Below are 16401 nucleotides of genomic sequence, written 5' to 3'. Positions count from 1 at the left end.
TAGCACCCCAGGATTTGGATAATAACATACCATATTTGGGTGGTATATCTACTACCACTATATCCATTAAAATTGTCTTTGCAGGGTATTGAACCAATGAGACACACAAGTCTTTTATCAATCCTAAACATCTCACCTGACTAGAATCAAAAGAAAACAAATCTTTGTATGGTCTAGTGATATCTACGTCTAGCTTTTCCATTACAGACTTGGGCATTAGATTATGAGATGCCGCAGATTCAAACATGGCATTGTGAAGAATCTTATCATGTATGTTTAAGCTCAAATAGAAGGGAGGAATTCCTCCTTCTAATGGTTTTCCATTCACTTCTGGGCCAAAGATTAATTCGGGTTGGTCATCAAAAAGATTAATTCAGTTCCAGTAATTTTCAGTGATCTATTAATTTGAGTTCAGTAGGCATCATGTTTGGCTAATTCAGATAATGGGACAACAATTTTCAGCTTACCTACTTCAGTTTCTAGATTAAAGGGTTTTTCTGTTTGGGCTTTTGGATTTCGAACAGCAGTATTCTCTCTGTTTTCTGTGTTTTCTATGTTTTTCTCCTTTTCAGGAGTGGAATCATGATTTGTTGATTCTCCTAAATCAACTTCTGGAGGTTCTTCCACAGTTCCTTTAGAAGGAAGGGAAGTGGAGGGTTGTTTATTGTTTGGTTGATTATCAGAGACATCTTCAATTATGGGGTTAGAAGGATTAGTGTTTGATCTAGAAAGAATATGTACATGTGTGGTGACTGTCTTACCTTTTATGGACTGTTTTGGAACCTTTTGCTTGTTTTTTTCAGGGACATCAGTTCTCCTACTTCTTAGGTTGTATTGCTTGTGAACCTCAAAGATGGTTGTGTCATATCCTTACCTAAAGTCGAATGATTCACCTGATTGAGTTTGAAACTATTTGAGTATCTAGGCCTCTTGATCCTCTTGGGTCAAGAAAAATTCTCCTTCATTACCAAGTCCATCAAATTAATTTCAGTATCTTCTTCTGGTTCTTCAGAGTTGGAAGCTTCTTCATAATTCTCTTGGAAAGGGAGTCTAATGTTTTGGTCAGGACCATTCTTCCCAGTGTTCAGGTTTTGGTTTTTCCTGAAATTAATATTTCTCCCTTTGTTGGTTTGCTGACCATCCCAAGGAGCTTTCCTTTCAATTGTCTCCACTCTATCTCCTAGTCTATCCATTCCTTTAATTATGGCATCTAGCTTTTGTTCGAAGGGTGATCTTTCTTCCTTTAATGGTATCCTCCTTTGACTCCTATCCTTAGGTCTTTTAGATATCAGGTTGGCTTCAACACTGAAAGCTATGCTTTGCATATCTTCCAAAGTAGGGGGAGCTCATTCTCTCAACTGGAAGGCCATGTCAGAATCAAATCCATCTGGGAATTTGATTAAGGCTAAACTAGGTGGGGGTCTAAGATTTTGAGGGATGGCATTATACACATTGTTGAATCTAGTGCAATAATCCTGCACAGTTTCTTGTGTTCCTCTCTTTAGGTTTTCATATTCAGATAGAATTTGAAGAGGGTCTTTCTTTTTCTCCCACCTGTTCAGGAATTGTCTATAGAGAGTTGCTAGGTTGTCTATACTATTTGCTACTAAACCTCTGAACCAGGTTCTAACTTCCCCAGATAAACTCTAAACAAATATTCTCATTTGCACATCATCAGTATCTATTTCATAAATTTCAAAATAATCAGTCATCTTCTTGGTGTGTTGCTAGGCTGTATAGGTACCAATGCCATCAAAAGTAGTGATCTTACTTTGGTAATCCTGGGGCATGGCACCTAAGTTTGCTGGTAGTACTGGGGGGGAATATCTTTTTGCCATTGTTGTAGGAAATGGTGGAACAAAAGCTAGGGTTGGAATAACAGTGGATGTCTGAGTTGTGGATGGACAGCTAGAGGGGATGGTTTGATGTGGATTGGTTTGAGGTTGAGATGTTTGAGATTAAGATGTATGAGGGAATGATGATGAGTTTGCAGAAACAGTAGTGATTACAGAGGGAGTAGGGGTTCCTTCAGTGATAATATCAGATTGTAGGGAGTTCTGCAAATATCTATCAATTGAAAAATTGGCTACTTGGAGCTCTAATTCTTGGATGAACACTGGGTCTTGGACTAGGTCTACTAATTCAGAATCGAATGAAATCCTAAACAAAGATGTCTCAAAGTATTCATCAAAGGGTTGGTCTTCAAGGTAAATCCACCTAACAGGACAAGATGAGGATCTGAAGGTGGGCCGAGGACTAATATAACTTTCTTGTCCCCTAAGAATTCTGGGGATCAGATTAGGGTTCTCAAACAGTTGTGGTGGATTGGGATCAGGATTAGCTCTAATGTAACGAGTCCTTTCTGAAGCCAGGTTTTAGGTTTTGTTTTTTATTTTCTTAACTGATATCAAACAAACAACTTCTATAATTTCTTTAAGATGCTTTATATTTAGGGTTTAAACTTTCTTAAATATTTATTTTGACTGAGGAATTGTCTTCCCTAATGGAGTCGCCACTGTGTTATCACTCATATTTTCCTTGAAGTTGTCAGAAGAAGGAAAGGGGTCCAAGGTAACCACAAACCAACCTTTAAGCACAAAATCTAGCCAATCTGTACTCAAAGAGGGCTTTCTCTTTATCATTTAGCTTTGTTTATAGGATATTAGGCTAGTTACGAAAGCTTGGGGGTTTTGATTTTGTTTGGTGGTGGAATTCAGGAGCAGATGCGTAGAACAAAGTATCTCAGGCCATTGGGCTATGGAGTCAACTGAAGATGGCTTAACTAGATCAGGTTGATTTCACAAAGGAGGGTTTCACAAGGCAAGATAGCTAAACAATAGACAAATGGTGGCTTAAAAGGGTGAAATGTTCTTGAAAGGGAGGAAGGGAAATTAAGAATCCGTCAACAAAGTTCAATATGAGGGAAAGTGGGTGATCATTAACAAAAAGCAATTAAGAATTTCTTGTTAAATGACCACAATGATAAACTAAGAAGTAGGGAGCAATTAAGAATTCCCTACCTATGATAGCTTAGAAGAAAACATTAAGAATATAAACGATTTTAAAGACAGAATGCAGTAAAACTCTTTTTGAAATATATTTTTTCGTTTATCATTCAGATATGAAACACATATGAAATATTTAAAACAGAAAATAGTAAAAACATGAGATATAGAATACTTAATTGTTTCTCGTTTGACACATGAATCCTGTAAAAGTCCTTTTCTTTATTACTTTGTCCAGCCAGCCATACAATAGTTGTTCAATAGCACTTTATTCCAAAATAAAGAGTCCACATAAATGTCTAAGAATCCCCCGTAAGTACTTCGAATGAGGAAGTACTTATACAAAAATTTACAACAAAATATGTCCCAATTGAGAGAGATATATTCTAGGAAGACTAACTATATTTTACACGAATGTAGAGACAGATGGTCTCAAAAATAGAAACTGAAAGTGAACTGTTGGGTTGCTGTCCCTGTTTTTATTGAAGGAGCTGGAGGCGGGTCCTATAATTGAGCATCTTGTTGCCTTTCTCATAATTCTGTGCTAGCTGATTGTTTTCATCTTTTCAGTGATACTATTTTTCCTGTGACTGACACTCTTTACCTACTTTATCCTCATTCACCTTCTTTTACCAAAATTGACTATGGTAAATACTTGAATTTAATTTTTACCAAGGTAAATCATAAGATGTCTATCATATCTATCCAAGAATCATCCCTTGGTATCCTGGTCCTTGTTAGTTTTCTGTAGATTTCATCATCCTCTGTGTATTTTATAAACTTTGTTTGTACTGGAAACAAGTGTTTCAATTCATGCTCAACATAAAAAAGGTTCTCTAGACAGTCATAGAGAACTCTGCATGTGGGTAATGCCTTGGGTGCAGATGAACTAGTAGAGGAACTAGCTTGGTTATTTGCATATTGATTCAATTTGTCAACATAATCCTCATGCCTCATTAACTTATCATTGATTACTAAAGGACTTGGAATTCCTTTACTCTATAGGATGTCAAATTTTTCCATAAAATCATCTATATTCTCTTGCATATTCTGACATTTTCTTTCCAGGTTCTGCATTAGAGTTCTTTTTGTCAATACTTTCTTGATTTCTAGGATAGCTCCAGTTATATCCTCAATATTCAACTGTTCCAATTGGTGCCTGTTTCTGCGGTTCAAAAAGTTTATTAACCTGATATCTTCTTCAGGTTTCCCTCCTAGCTCTTCCTTGGTTTTTTGAATCTCTTGAAGAGCAACTTTGACTAAGTCGATCTGTTCAAAAATGATTTGTATTGATGACCAAACATCATTGATTGATTAAGTGATGTTGGTCCATAATATTTTCTTCATATCTGTTAAAGGATTTTCAAATGTGAGATCCTTTTCCAGTGTTTTTACTTGTTGAGCGAAGCCTTTTATTTCCTCACTTCTTTAGAAAAATTGATCTTTGACACATCATATTTATGCTCTAAGGTAACAAATTTTTCCTTTAATTTTTGGAGCTCAGTGACCTGGAGCTTCATTTCCTCCATGGATTTTATCAATTCTTCAGTGCTCTAACATGAAGTTCCTACCTGTGCTATACCTGTACCTATACATGTTACTTCAATGGTTTCAGCAGTTGCCAAAGGGACATTTGGTGCAAGGGTTGTTGCTAGTGTAGAAGGGACTGTTGTGGAAACCACTGGTACTACATTTTGAGGCTAAGAGGTCGACTCACTCTGCCTGCTTCGTAGTGATTTTTCTAATTCTTGCTCTGTTTCCTTTAATTGCTCATTTAGCTTGACGACCAAGTCCATGAGCTCTTCTTCAGCCTTCTTTTCAATTACTTCAGCAGTCTATGGATGCATAGTTGGTGGAAATTTCAACTGCTTTCTCAGGGTAGCTATATCTTCATTTTTATTCTTTATTAGGGCCTCTGCAGCTTTAACATCCTTTGGGTTACGACACAATCCAATAATCAAATCCTCCAATGATTTGATTCTGTTGTCTTTTTCCTATGAGGAGGCTCTTTCTAACTGTAATTGAGCAATGGTGTTATTCAGTGAATTCTCCAATCTATGTGCCATCATGGCCTTGCTTCTTAGTGTTGAATAAACCATTTCCCCTGTTTTCTTATGCAATTATATTTGATCTATGTGGTGAATATCCTTGGCCAGGACCTCAAAATCAGTTTTGAGGTAGTCTGCAAGTGTTTTGGGCTGTTGTACTTTAGGCTTTAAAAATCTCATTTGCATTTTGCCTTCCTTGATGTCATAAGCTGACATCAACCTAGTTTGATTTAGTAGGAGCCATCTTCAAATATTGAGTGTAAGCTTGGGCCTTTAGCTGTTCATTTTTGGCCTTTATTTCCTTTAATTTTTATTTGATGTCTAAGGTCTTGTTACATGAAGTCCTGAAGGATGAAACTTCAATACTTTTTTGTCTTTCAAGCTCCTGTCTTTTTGAACTAGAAGGTGTCCCACCTACTGGGAATGTATGCTGACTGTCTCCACCTTCTTTCCTCAAACTCCCTATAGTTTCTTCAAAAAATTCTTCTTTCGAGTGTGGATTTAGCCTGTACCTCTTAGCACCAGGCTGGTCTGAAGGACCACTGGCAGGGGTAGCTAGTTCCTTGTCTCTTTTTAAGATCTTTTCATCATTCAGAGGAGTCTACAAAACAGGGGGGTCTCGCATATTAGCCTAAGTTGGATGGGTCTATGGTTGAGCCTGTTCTTCAAAGATTTTAGGCTGATTTGACATGTCTGATTGCCCTGATGCTAGAGTATTGGTTCCTTGTTCTTTTCCCTGTGATGGTTCTGCAAGGGGTGCACTAGTTTCCTGTGAGTGCCTTTGAGAACTATCTAGACCTACTAGTTCCTAGTGTTGGCTTCTGATAAGTCCCAACTGGTACCTGTTCAAAAGAGTCCAGGTCAAGTCTTTTTTCTAGGTCTTTCATCACATTATCTACATTGACCTAATCGCTATCCATCTAAACTAGAGTCCCTTCCCTCCATTCATCCATATTAGCATATTACTCTATTTCAGGGATTCTGTGACGAAAATATGGTGATATCTTATTTTTCATTCTCCTATCACAAATGAAACTGTGTGGGTCATATCTCCAATCAAAACTTTAATTTAATCTCATGTGTTCTAGGATTTCTTCTGCTACTTTGCCTGCTTCTCTATTTCTGCAAACAAATGGGCCTAGGTGATCCTTAATTCTTAGTTGTGCTTTCTTCCTAGCCCTGGTGAAGTGAATCTGATCTGAGTTTATCATTTGCCTATAATACTCCAATGCAAACAACTTCATAAGAACATATTTTGGTAGTTTGAATGGAGGAAGCTCACAATCATATATCCCGATCTCTGTGTGATTCTGGTACAAGTACCAATCACCTATTTTGTACTTCTTGGATAGCTAAAGGATTCTTTTGATTTCATCACTAATCCTGGGAGGAGGATTTCTTATCAGCATGGTGGTCACTGGGTGGACAAACTGGTCAATGAATTCATTGTATGAATAACGACAAGAAAATGAATGGTGAAAGCTAGAAGTCCAAAACTGATCTAGGATTACCCTTTGTATCGAGTTTATTTACAGAAAATTGGAAATTGTCAGACTGAGAGTAAAGGATAAGGTCATATATGAATGTGGAATACTTGAATACTTTTTCATCCTTCAACCTCATGAATTGGTCATGGATTTTCTTAGCAATGAATGCATCATAGTTGTACTTGACAGCAAGAGTCTAGCCAGGGGTGAAAATGGACATCAAAACTAGGGTCAATTCATCTACATACTCACTAGTATTGAATCCCATGACTGCAGCTATCATGTCAACTATAGTTTTGCCTGTCTCTGTGAAGAAAACTGACAAATAAGGAGGGGGATTTTTGGGTTGATGATGCTTATCTATGAAAGTCTGGCAAAGGTGACTCAGTTCACATTGGGACAATTTAGATGATTTCTCAAGTAAATCTCCAAGGGAAATGGGGGTGAGGTCTTGACTGGGATGAAACTGAAGCATCTCATTAATTGAGTCTGTAGTGATTGTGAAAAGAACAGTTTGATTGGGGGACATTACTACTCTGAGGTTGGGATCATAGTTGGCATGACACTGATGGATAATGTCAGGGAAAATGCGCACCGAGGGGAGAAAATACATTGGGAGATTGGATTCCCAAAGTCCTATGGTATCATAGCCATTCATGTGATTATCTCGGCAGTGGCAAAATACTTTCAGGTGGTCTTTATCAATATCCAGGTCTTTTATTTGAAAATCTTTATCTGCTAAGGGCAGATAATCCAAATCATGGTGAGGGGTAGTGATAGGTGCTATATTGAGGGCTACGGGGGTTTCCATTCTGGTTCTTGTGGATTCAGATAGGAAATTGGGGCTTTTTATGTGAAATTGGTGAAACAGAGGGTCTTGGGAATCTTGAATTCTAAATGCAGTAACTTAATTACAATGAAATTTGGGTTTTTCCAATGATTTACAGATGGAAACAAGTATTTGCAAGGTTTCTGGATGGAAACTGGTAAATACCTATTTTTAGGGACGGGCAATGGAATGCAGGTTTGTTGGGTGCGAATGGCGACTCGAAGCGGCGTCGATTGCAAGTTTGAGGGTGGCTAGAGGTTGGGTGCACGAGCTAGTTGATTTTCAACATTCAGGTTGTTGCATGCATGCGTTCGCAGAATAGGATGACAAGCTAATTACCTTTGCTTTTTTATGTAAAGTCAAATTTGGCGGGTTTGAGATTTGGACAGGTGGCGTTAGCAGGAGAATGATTTGACGTTTTTTCGGTAACGGGAGGTGGTAAGTGGTTTTCATTGCACTGCTAATGGAGGGGAGGTGGTATTTGGGCACGAACGCGCGATTCCATACGATGAGTGACATGTGGCGATGGCACTGTTTAGAAAACTGCTCGCCATCGCGCGCTAAAGTTCGGTCGTGGAGGGTCGTGCAATATGCGCGACAATCGTCGTATCTGAGGGATCCGATCGGATGGATATCGTGGAGTTGAAATGATTGGTGGTTACCGGAGGGTAGGCCCAACATAATTAAAGGTTTTTAATTACATCAGGGGCGATGTGATTGGTCGAAGAAGTTATTAATTAACCATGGGGGTTAATTAATCCTTTTATTAACATGGCAGGGTCAGGGTTCTTAATTAGTTACAGTTTAACTAATTAATCCCAATTATTGGTGTTATTATGGTTATATTTAACCGAGGGGCGACATACGGGAATGGGTAACCTTCATATAGGGGAACTATATAATAATAACATTAGTGGTTAATATTACTTTTATGAAATGTGCGCTAAGTACATGTTTCTGAAAACATTTCATCATATAACATTACTTAGGCTAAAAATATGTGAGGGTATCATGTAGATAGAATGCTTTAAATTTTCCTAAGTAAAATATGGTTTTACTTTAGGAAAAGATCTATTAGGGAAATGAATGATTTATGAAGAGGGGTGATTTTTGGTGAAAGGGCTTAAGTGCCTAAGGTATTATAGATTATTGGGCCGAGGGTCCAGTCCCTCCAAAAGTCAAAGAAATGCTCTAAGCCCCTCTAATTTGATAGATACCTTGACACTTAGGGGAAATTAGTGAAAATTTAGGGGAAATGAGTAGGGAAGTTAATTACTTTTTACTTTGCTTGTTGATGTGCCTTTCCATGTGATACATGCCTTTGCCTTGTGATGAAGATAAAATATTTACAGATTTAGACTTATCATTCGCCACATATTATTCTGCAACCATCATCTCCTTAAGCTACCTACTTAACCTAGAATTTTCACTTCTTTATTAGGGTGCACTTAGACTGGCAAACCCTTATCAAACTTTCTTTTCTTTTACATGGTGATGCCTATCTAAGTCTACACTTATTACATCCAAGCGCTCAGATTAAATTTTTGAGCTCCTTTTTTCACTCTACCTATCTATTTGTCTACCAAGATTATAATGTTTGGTCAGATCTTTATTCTCTATTTCTACAACATGAAATTGAAAATATGAACTAGTCAAGTTTAAACTATTTGACTATTCATGAATTATGGCATAGGTGACAAGCTGCACACAATTGTTTATTCTAGAAAAGTAAAAAAGTAGTGGTATTTAGACTTGCACACTTTCATGGTCTTTTCTTTTTTTGGAGTTCATTTTCTTTCATTTTTTTGACCTGTTTTTATTTCTTTTCACCCTTTGATTTTTCTTTTAGGGTATACCCTCTTTACATTTTTTAAATGTTTTGATTTTTTACAAATATGGAAAACTTTTGCAACAAGTAAAGGTATGAACATATTACAGAGTTAATCCAAGTCAATCATGATATATGACACCTAGTGTTGAACCTTCATGCCATCCATATTTCAAAATAGAAATGAATTAAGAATATTATTTCTTAATAGTGAAGGATACTTGGGAACTTGTACCTCTTTCAAAAGGAAGATAACTTGTCATATGTAAATGGGTATACAAAACTAGGTATGAATCATATTGAAGTGTTGAAAGACATAAGGCTTGGTTAGTTGCAAAAGGATTATCTCAAGTTGGAGGAATTGATTACAATGAAACTTTTTCCCCTATCACCAAAATGATTTTCATCCATATTGTTCTAGCCCTTATTCTGTCACATGGATGGGAAGTCCATAAAATGGATAGTAATCACACCTTCTTATATGGGAATATAAAAGAGGAAATCTATAGGGAGTCGTTTTCCTTTCTATATTGAAAATGTCCCCAACCTTACTTCCCACCTTAAGAAATATCTTTATGGTACTAAAATATCTCCCGGAGCTTGGTATGAAACAATGGATATCTTTCTTCTTGACACCATCTTCTCTAGATGTCATTTTGAGCCCACTATCTACGCCAAGAAAGAAGTAATCCATGAACTTATCCTTACATATATTAGCCATAAAATTTTAACCCATATGAAGCAAATTGCTAAAAATAAGCTTAGAATGATAGACTTAGAATAATTCCACTATTTACTTTTTCTCCAAGTCTTGAAAACTAGGGAAGAGACTTCTCTTTCCAAATCTAAGTACGCATGTGACCATGCTCACCATTTTCACATGGAATATTTTATACCATACAATTCTTCCTTTTGCTCTAGAGTTAAACTTACTACCTCCTACAATACACTTAAATTTGATGCCACTTTGTATAATCCATTAGTTAGGATCCTCTTATATTTGACTCATAACCATCATAGTTTTTTTTTCTCTCTTTGGTATTTTTTTCCTAATATATGAAAACATCATATCAAAGTCATTGGAAAGTAGAAAAAGGGATACTTTCATATATTCAAGGTAATGTTTAGTTTGGGATACATTAGAGTTTAGGGCAGACTCCTTCATTTGTTGGTTTCATTAATTTAGATTAGATTATTGATTGTGATGATCATAAGTCTACTACAGGTTATGTTTTCAATTTTCATCCCATACCTACAACTTGGATGTGTAAAAAGAAATAGGATGTTACTCTTTCTTATGGAGAAACAAGGTACCAACAAGTAGCTAATGCAACTCAAGAAGTCTTGTAGCTTTGGCAGATACTTTTAGAGTATGGATTCCAGTAGCATCATTTGACCACTCTCTCGTGCGACAATAAAAGTTTCAACAAGGTTTTAAAATATCCACTTTAGCATCACTGCAACAAACAGATTGAGATACAAATGTGCTTCATCAGAAAACTCATTTATGATGGAGTTATTGAAGTGCAATTTTGGTCTACTTGTGATTAAGTTGCATACATTTTTTTAGAAGCAATTTTTTATAAACTTCGACCTATGTTAAGATTTCAAGAAGTTAAGATTAAGGGGGGTTATGCTCCATTTCCTTTTTTCATATCCTATTGTGTAACATTTGTAAATATTTCAATCTTATTCCAAGTTTTCTTAAAGGGGGATGTTACGATATTTATACTCTTAGGATCTACTTAATTTTAACTTCTTCTAATATGTCTATTAAGTAAACTTAATTTTCTTAATGTGTTGCTTTAGTATACATTAGTTACATTGTAATCTTAAGGTTATGATATGTTCTAAACATAGAGTGATTCGATGACTTATATTCTTCTTGATAATAACAACTATTTATTTGTGGCTTAAAACATGGCTGGTCCATGATATTTATTTAAGGAATGGAGGGTCATGCATGATGATCAATTTTGAAAACTTTGTTATGTAAAAAAATGTTTTGCATTAATAAAATTGCCTCAAGTGGTTGTGTTGGTTGGGTCGTTGATGATTTGTCTCTTAGAGGGTTTTTATCCATGTAAAAATATGAGCATTGTGATCATGGGGGATTCACTTAGTGAACCTATGACATATCATGTGTTTTCACGGCATATTAAACAATACCCTTAATTTCACTACATATTGGAAAATCCCTCTAAAAATCACATTATTTAACCCCCTACCAATATGAACCAAATGTAGCTTCCCAATGTATAAAACCCCTACTTTCACTAGATATTGTAGCTATCCATTTTTTCATTAACATTTTTTATACCCCTTTATATTTTTTCATTAACTTTAAGCTCCATTTTTTATATTTCCCAATATAAAAACCCTTTACCCCCTATATGTTCCCCAATATATTATGTCATTTTTTTCTCAATATATATTCCCCAATATGAACCCACGTGGTATGACATTGCTCCCCCTATGATTGTGATATTTAATCTAGTTGTGTGAGTGGTTATTGAAGGTTTGCATCCTGTATGGAATGCCTTATTACCTGAACAAGTAATGCATCATATGTATCAAAATTTACAAATCAATCTTACATAATGTGATCTTTCTACATGAATGTCTTATATATGCCTATATTTACAAAATGTGAGTGCATTAAACATTCTTTATATTGTTTTTCTTCATTCTATGGGAATTCATAATATGGTTGTATATTCATATGATATGGGGTAGATCTTGGTACAAGATGCGACCGTTATAAATTAAAGTGTTAGTCATGATAGAAACAAAACATTATCAATAGTTCCTTAATATAGAACCTTACTACCAATTACCCTTTTCCTTGACACTAATAGGATTATTGTTCTTGATCCTATAATGTGCTCAAATTATATTTTAGCATAATTGACAACTTGACACCAATTTCAACATTACAAACTCATATTAGTTTGGCATATAATTCTTAGCTATATTAATTTTAATATATCTACTTATAAGTTGTTAATTCTCTATTGGTAAATGATAAAAAATAAATCTAATTAGATGAAGACTAATCAGACTCATAATTGACAGCATAAAGAAAACCCATGAATAAATAAAATAACTCAAAAAATGCAATCCTTCAATAAATTATTTCCCTTTTCCCTTAGTCATCGAACTAAAGGCCTTTTAACTTGTTATAGGGATCCATTTCCTTAATTAACTCATCTCTTATCACTTAATAAATCAATTAAGAAAATACTTGCAAATGTCTCAGGGCTTAGTACTTTATTTATTAAATATATCTATAATCTATTTAGAGAGGTGTTCCCTCATTGAGTGGTGTTTTCATGGAGAGTTGTACCCTTGTTTCAATTAACTAGTTGAAATATGGATTAGAAAGGTCATTTTTGTTTTGTTTCCATTGTTATCAATGATGAATAATATGGAAATAAATGAAGATACCAGGTTGATACATGGGATCACATATCACTTATTACATTACCATATAACTCATATATTATATAATGCCTTAAATAGATAAAGTTCCATTGAGTAATATCAAATTAAATTTAACTTATAGATTTAATGTAGTGTAGTTTAATAATTTAATACTATTGGGATTTGATTGATATCATTGGAAATAAAGTTGGAACTTAAATTTTATAAGGAACATATATATAATGGTTATCCCAAATGATATTGAATGGGGTTTTAACCATTGGTTTGAATGATAATTAGAGGGAAAGAATGTTGTTAACTAACATCAAAGGAAATAATATTTTGATTGTAGTTATAGAGAGTTAAACGAGTATATGTGACATAAGATGATATGGCATGAAAATAGTCATTGTGTAGTATTTTAAGATTGTTGACTAACTTTATTTGGATACCATTTTAAGAACAAAGAAATTGATACAAACTTTAAAGATACAAATAATTTATAGCATGATGTCATCAAAGATAAGATACTTCATATCTCACTTTGTTTCTAAGAATTTAACAGAAACCATTAGAGCTACAAAAAATCTGTATACCATATTGGAGTGATCACAATTAAGTAAAAATATAAGATAATATCATAGGTGAAATTGTGCTCTTTTTGAGTTACAATATTTTATGATGAAATAAGACTCCACTAGATGTGAAACTATAGTTAACAAAAAAAACTACAATCATAGCAGAATATGAAAGGATTTGAAGGAAAATCATCCATGCTTATAACATTACATAGCATGGCACATGGAGTCACAAATTGGTAATCATAGAGAAATGCAAACTATAAGAAGGTTTTGTCTCCTATAATGGAAGAAAAACTCACATTCTTGAATAATACAACATAAGAAATCATGGAGACAACATTCCCTTATATTTTCCTTACAAATTATATATCTCTGACTAAAAGGACAATTATCATTTTCCTCCTTTCTATGTATTACTTTTCTTATCCACATAAAATCACTTGACATTATTGTTAAATTCAATTTCTTGAGGCTTCTTCCACTTTCTTAATCCCTTGACAACATTCCTCTTTCATTCTTTTTCTAGTTCTACTATAATAGACTATATGGTTTTCTTTTCTAATAGTTGAGATTCTTATTTATTGGTTTCATGATCTACTAATCCTCCTAAATTTTAATGGAATATCATATTGTGCAACACTTTTCAAAACTTACACCAACATAGTGGTAAAAGTTTTTTACACCTTTCGTCATGCTTCTACTCAATATCTCGCTTTCTTATTTTTACTAACCTCTTGTACCTTATTGGGTCTTTTTTCTTTTCAATAACTTGAATACACATAACTAATATCTAGAATAATTCTCACTTATAATCACAAGAGAAAACAATTTGGATCCTCTTTTCTTCTCTTTCTTTTAATTTCAGCTTCTTTGTCCTTGACAATATATGGAGTGTCTACTCAAATCATTTAACAATTCAAAACAATACACATAAGTCACTCCAAAAAACTATAAACTCTCTAAATAAAAAAAGTTCAATTCTCCTGCCTATTTTCTTATTCTATTATCTTCAATTTTAAATATCAAAATAAAAATAAACCTCAATTTTGTCTACTATCATCTTTTAAATATTTCATTATTATAATTTAATAAGACTTAAACATTTAATTATAAATAATAATTCTGTTATATTTTATTTATGCATAGATCTGTTAATAAGGGTATAATATGCACTAGTGGGTCCATACACAGATCTATGCATAAGCGCATCCCCAGTAGGGACCTTTTGACGAAGTAAGCACCAGAAGAATAGTCTGGTCCGGGGAGGTGTCTTTAAGTGCCAAATGTGCTTCCACCAGCTCTGTATATTTTCCGGTTTTTTGTTTGAAATCAGGCTCAAGTAACCTTCTTTGGGAGTGTATAAACCAGATTCGGCTTTGCTCCACATTAGCTCATCTGGTCCATCCTTGATGCGGATGTGGGATTCGCTTAAAGCGCTTGTGTAGTCCTCCCATCTATGATGCCAGAAAGGTGGCAGATTTAACTGCGCAGCTGATTTCCATGCTTGATAGAAAAGGGTAGAATTTCCATGGTCTACGATGTGAGCAATTACCTTAATGTTCTACTGCTCAAGAATTCGAATAAGTTCCCGAGGAAGAGAGCATCTCCCTCCTCCACCAGTCCAAGGATCCAATCCGATGCGAGCCCTGGTGCCATCATTTATTCTCCACGTAAGATGGCTCCGTATAAGGGGAAGTGAACATAATAGAGCCTTCCAAACCGAGGAGATGTCGATTCTGTTCCAGCCTGGCATCCAAATCCAATCCATGATCTGTAATGGCCAGATGTATTTGTGGTACGAGATGGATGTCCAGAGATTTTGCTTGGTAAGTAAAGTCCATCCCATTTTTGCAGCCAGCGCATGTGCGAATGATGTAAGCTGTTTAAGCCCCCATCCTCCCCATTTTTTGGGCAAAGCAATATTATCCCATTTAATCCATGCAAATGTGTGTTTGTCCTGCCCTCCATTCCATAGATATCTGCAACAAATTTGTTTGAGGCGGGCTAGAATACCTCTAGGTATCCAGGCCAAAGCCATCCAAAATACAGGGGTAGCTTCTAGCACGGATTTAATGAGAACTAGCCTTCCTGCTCTGGATAAAAACCGGTGGCTCCAGTGAGATATCCTCTTCTCAAATTTGGATATCAGCCAGGTCCAATCTGCTATCTTGTGTCCCAAGGGCTTGATCCAAAAACCCAAATATTTGAAACCCTGATCCAGAGGTCGAGGGCTGAATGGGAATTGCTGCAAAGCAAGATAAGATTCTTGTGCTGTTGTGTATGCCAGAGATATAGAGGATTTTGTGTGATTTGCCACCATACCCGTGGATCTGTAGAAGATGGCAAGGATCTTGTCTAGAGAGGTCGTGTCTCGTATGCTTCCATCCAAGAAAATGAGAACGTCATCCACGAACAGGAGGTGTGTCAGGTAACACTGGTCAGTAATCTTTAAACCTGACAATCTGCCAATCTGCTTCTCATGATAAATGAGTCTGCTCAGGCATTCCATGACAAGCAGAAAGAGAAGGGGTGACAGTGGACAGCCCTGCCTGAGACCTCTTTCGGCATGAAAAAAAGGAGAGGTAGAGCCATTGATGAGGAGACTATAAGAAGGGGTGGTAATACAGGCCATTATCCAGTTGGTAAATAAGAGGGGAAAGCCCAGGTGGATGAGAAGAATTTTGATATAAAGCCAATTAACACGATCAAAAGCCTTTTCCAGGTCAATTTTGAGGATGATACCCTTTAGTCGATGGGTTCGAATGGAGTGGATGGCTTCTTGAGCAGTGCCGATGGCTTCATGAATCTGGCGGTCCTCAAGGAAAGAAAATTGTTCAGGGAGAATATGCTGAGATAGGATGGGCTTGATACGATTTGCTATAATTTTGGAAATGATCTTATAAAGACAGTTGCAGAGGGAGATGGGCCGGAAGTCATCAAAAGAGGTAGGGGAGTCCGATTTCGGGATAAGGGCAATGAAGGTAGAGTTGATGGCGTTGTACAATTTGCCAGTAGATCGGCATTCCTCCACAACCTGAAGCAGATCCGAGGCCATTATATCAAAAAAATCCAAGTAGAACTCTATAGTCCACCCATCCGGGCCCGGGCTCTTGTCTTTTTTGAACCACTTTAGAACCCCCTCAAGTTCCTCCAGAGTGACAGGAGCAGTTAATTCCACTTCTTCCTCCTCCCCTACCATT

Source organism: Pinus tabuliformis, chromosome 1_2 (genome assembly GCF_031772625.1).
Source record: "Pinus tabuliformis cultivar Carrire ecotype Pingquan chromosome 1_2, CPIR1, whole genome shotgun sequence".
NCBI classification, from domain to species: Eukaryota; Viridiplantae; Streptophyta; class Pinopsida; order Pinales; family Pinaceae; genus Pinus; species Pinus tabuliformis.
This window is presented reverse-complemented; position numbering follows the sequence as displayed.